This window comes from Triticum aestivum, chromosome 3D (genome assembly GCF_018294505.1).
Source record: "Triticum aestivum cultivar Chinese Spring chromosome 3D, IWGSC CS RefSeq v2.1, whole genome shotgun sequence".
In the NCBI taxonomy this organism is placed as follows: domain Eukaryota; kingdom Viridiplantae; phylum Streptophyta; class Magnoliopsida; order Poales; family Poaceae; genus Triticum; species Triticum aestivum.
Genome location: NC_057802.1, coordinates 521138417 through 521143563, shown reverse-complemented (window position 1 = coordinate 521143563; position 5147 = coordinate 521138417).

Below are 5147 nucleotides of genomic sequence, written 5' to 3'. Positions count from 1 at the left end.
GGTTTCGGGGAGGGCGGGCCGGCCGCGGGCGGCGGGGGTTGGCGGTTCGGCCGGTGGTGGCTGGCGGCTCAGGGGGGGTGGAGTTTGATGATAAACTGGAGGCCCTTGATTTCGTATCCAACGGCTGGAAAATCTAATGACCAGAGATGAAAAAGTCAGTCGACTGACGTGTAGCCTCACCCCGCATGTACACATGCACGCCCGCAAGACACGCACGCATGTAGGCGTGCAACACTGACACGTACACACGCATGCATGCTGGCGTGCAACACTGACACGTACACATGCACTCACGAACACACGCACGTACGCACCCATGCATGCAACACTGAAACATACCCTTGCACGCACGCAACACTCGCACGCCTGCATGCACACAGCACACGACGCAAGACACACGCTCAACCTATACGTGCATGCACCCTTTGTTAAGGACATGGACTGTTATGGGTATTAATCAATCTTATCTGTGATAAGCAGAACATTGATGTTTGCAACGGTCTTTATGAATCACAACGTATCGAACGGGCTATCAACATAGTAGGCTTATCTACATGAAAAAGATGACATCACACTCAATGAACAATCATCGTTTTATGAAATGCCTGCTTCTGACCGCCCTGGCCCACCAAAGGTTCCTCTGATGTGCGCTGCCTGCGTTGGGTCACTGACATGCCGGCCATGCACCCAAAGAGCCCACACGTCAGTGGAAGAACGACGCGGTGTCCTAGGTCAGAGTCGAGGGTGCCACTCGCGGCACGCCCGGCTGAACACGCCTCCGTGCCGCATTCAAACGCCTCCATGAAACCCGCCCGTGTGGAAGCCGAGAAACCCACTCTGGACACACGTCTGTAATGACCGGGCCGGTGTTAAACGCAACGCCGGCCGAGCTCCTCCCGTCCGCCGTCTATTTAATCTCCTATTTAAACGAGGCCAAACGCCGGCCAAGAATCGCACACCTCTGCCGCTCCCCTATCTCTTCCACCATTTTGTCCACTCTTACAATGGCTTACGAAGAGTAGTTATTCCGCATCCAAGCCGGCTGGGTAGCCCGCCGGATATGAGCTATGCAGCTCGCTGATCCACCTCCCCCCCTCGCCCGACGGAGCCAGTTGCCGCCCGAAGCCAGCGCGCGGTTCAGCAACTCGCCGCTCCAGGCCAGCTAGACGAGGAGCGGCGCACGGGCGTCGTTGCTGTCGTCCACGCCGCCGCCTCGTACCGCGTCTCCCGTTTCTATGGCCGAGACTCCCATGCCGGCGGCCGCGCCATGCAAGCAACGACAGAAGTCGGGTGCGCGGAGAGCGACGAGTCGGTGGCCAGCGCCTCCGCGTCCGCCGCCATCATCGAGGAGAAGTAGAACACGGGAGGCCGCCGCCGCTTGGGTCCCATGAAGGCCACCGCGGAGGCGACGCCGGCGTACACAGCAGCTGTCTTGCCGGATCCTTTTGTTGCGAGGACCTTCGTCGACCCCGCATGGGCTACACGGAAGAGGGGAATGTTAGGATGAACTCGAGCCGGTGCCGGCCATGGCGAAGTAGTGGCCGGTGATGAACTCGAACCGGTGCCGGCCACCATCATCTTTGGCACCAGCCAATGATATCAGTTGGGCAGTGGGGAAGCGAGCCGTCCTTTGCGCTGAAGCATATACCTCCAGGGCTCCCGGCAGTCCGGTGATCGTGCTGCCGGACATGAGGAACACAAATCGATCGGCGGGCGACCATTTAGGCCAGATATTATATACTTGTGCTGTCCAGAACTAGCACCGTGTAGTTCATTTGAATGTAATGAAATCCGTCATGTTTGTATGAAAATCTGGTATTTTATATGATTTCCGTCGTTGTTTATATGAAATATCAGTTTGTCTACGTGTTTGCGTGAATTTCGTCCAGTTGGTTGAGTTGCTGTCATAATGTGTGCGGCTAGGGTTGGATGGCGTAATTTGCGGGTCGCCAGTCGGTCTGCGGGCGGCTTGGGCGGCGTTGTGGGACAAAAACACAGCTCGTGCGAGCTCGTCTCCAACATGCGCGCTGGAGGATGCACGACAGCATGAGCACCCGAGCCATTCCTCGTTCATCGGTGGCAAAGGCACCGGTGGACAAAAGGGTCGCCAATATTTTGGCTACCCCGGGCAAGATCCAAACAGCCCCTCCCAGCAGATTCAAATCCCTCGTTCGCCGTGGAATTTTGCCACGTGTTGTTTTCATGGACTAGCAAGATGCCCGTGCATTGCACGGAACATCAAGATGCATTTTTTTACAAACTCCCACATGCATGCAAGGGATAATTAATGTCCTCCTTTGCTAGTACCACGAGGCAAACACCATTAATATTGCATCGATTAGTGTTAGTGGCCTTGTATATCTGCAAATTGTAATTTTGATAGTGGCCCCTTGTATATAAAAATGAAGGTAGAAAGATGAGACATAAGGTGAGGAGGAGTGGGGCGTGGTGGTGACTGGTGGTCGGACTGGGTGGAGGCATGGGGATGGACGGCGCATTATGTCTAGGTTTGTATCTCTCTCACACACACCCACGTAGGTGGGGGACGTGCACGAAGAGAAGAGGTGCACGCACGGCGCACGTACTCCCGTCTCTTTCCCAACCACACCCGCGCGGGTACACGGTGGAGCTCATTTCTGTACGAAAAAGGCAGCCCACATGGTAATTTGGCACGTGTACTGGTTGTCCACTTGGTGGAGGGAGGATCGTCTACCACGGGTGAACAAACAAATTGCGACTTGACGCGTTATGTTAAATTAAAAAAAGAGGCAAACCATGTGGGGCCTACCTTAGAGGCAAGGCTCTACACACTGGAGTACTTTTGATGTGTCCCGTCAACTCGCAGAACAAGGAGAAGCTTGCTTAGTACGCCGTCTCCCCCGCCCATGGGCGCGGTGGCTCGCAGGATGAGGTGAAGCCTGCTTACGAGTAGTAGTACTACTACTACTACTACTACTGTACGCCTTTACGCCCGCTCCCTCGCCCACGCGCGTGGTGGCTCGCAGCACGAGGAGAAAATTTTACTACTCCCTCCGTTTACTCCTCGTCCCTACTACGTACTTTGGTTAGTACTCCCTCCATTTACTTATACAAGGCCACTATAAAAAATACATTTTGCATCTATACAAGGCCACAAATAGTAATCGAGACAAAAGTTACTACTCCCTCCTTTCCAGTTTATGGCTCAATTTCAAAATCTCTCCAACCAAGGTAGACGGTGAGTGGTCGAATTAATTTCGTAGTTTACACAAGTAATTAGTACGCTCGTTTTTCTCAAGAAGTTATGTTTACCGAGGCATTAATTAGAACGAATGCATGAATGACCACTAAATTTCCATGAACTTGTACATGCATAGGTTAGTTTCCTCTTGACACTGCTTGCGTCGGGTGATCTAACGCACCTCGAAATCCAACATGTAATGGTACTACTACTAGTATAGTAGAGTTGAGATTTATCAAACGGAAATACGAATGTTTTTTAGATGAGCCCTATAAACCCTAGTGGGTACGTACTCCGTAAAAACAGATTTTTCCAAAACTAAGTCGCTCCCTTTCATGAATTCTGTAGTATACTCCTCCGTCGACGCTCCCTTTCATGAATTCTGTACTTCCTGTCGCCGACATGTGGGACATATAGCAACTGGATCGACGTGTCAAGCACCAAATAACAGTGCAGAACAGCAGGGGGGACGCACCCCACTCGTACCGGCCCAGTAGTAGTAATGACCAATGAGATGTCAAATCACAATGCCACACCTTCCCAGACGGACGAAGCAACCATTGTTTCACACTTCGGTTCGCCATCATCTCAAATCACGTAGTATTGCTTCTGCCTCAAGAGGGACACGCGCATCGCCTTGGTACATCATGACACGTGGGACCGCATGACAGGCCATGCTCCCCCGTTGATCGCTCGGTAAAATCACCTCATTTTTACTATACTTCCTCCGTATCGGTTTACTACATGGCATGCACGTCGTTCTAGGTTGAGAATTTAACTGGCTATATATGTGATGAACAGTACTCTAGCCTTTTAAAAAATGTATACTTTTGTACAGTAGTACTATCGATGGATTGCGCCATGGAGCAAAAATTGAAATTAAAAAAAAGGTGGTACATATAGAGAGCGCTCGTCGCCAAATTATGCATATAGTACTATTAAAAAAGCTAGTACGTGCTTAATTGGGGTGCTAAATTCTATTAAAGAAATACTAGTAGTATGTACATACTGAAGATTTAAAGTAACGAGAAGAAACATAACATAGTTCTGCTGGGGGCTCAGCACAACACACCCCTCAAATTAAACTAAGCACACCTGAAATTAAACTATGCAACTAATCCAGTAGACACTGCATTAGAAGTTTAGAACCACCATGAGCAACGACACTGCCACCTTACTCGGAGTCCTTGTCCACGTCCTCGACTTCGTCCTTGTCCCTCTTCGTCTTGGCCGATACTTCTTTGCTTGAACCGCACACTTGGCTGTTGCTCTTCATCCAACCCTTGTAGATATTGAAACAAAGGTAGCCATCCATTGCAGCGTAGTTGATGTGGTCTATATCTAGTACATTCCGCTGCCATGCATGACGATGAAACGTGTAATGAGGCTTCTCCAGTTTACGGTACGAAGGATGAACCATGGCTCCTGCCAGGGTCAGCATTGAAGGCTGACGAGAGGGCACCAGCCGATTCTTCTGGAGGTCGAAGGGGTTGCCTACAACGAGGCCTATCCGACCCAAGACTTCTTTGTCGTTCTTAAAGTCTACAGTAACGAATTTCACTGTTTTGTCCTTGAGGAAGTTCTTAAAATCCTGGCACTCAACGTCGGCATGGCATATGTGGTAGACCAAGCAAACGTTATGTACGCAAACCTGGATCACGGCGGGCTTCTTCCTCTCTTCATCCTTTAGATCCTTCTTTCGTCCCAGGACTGTGGTGTACTCAACATCTAGCCCAGCGACCCACTCATCATCTGAGTTTTCGAACATGCGTCTGAAGCGAGAAAGGCATCCATTCACCGTCGCGGAAGAACGGGTGTAGATGACGTCGAACTCATCGCCGGTGATGGTTCTAACCTTGTACTCACCGCCGATCGTGGAGATTTAGGACGCCATGGATTTGGGAGGAGGGTTAGGATTAGTGGAACT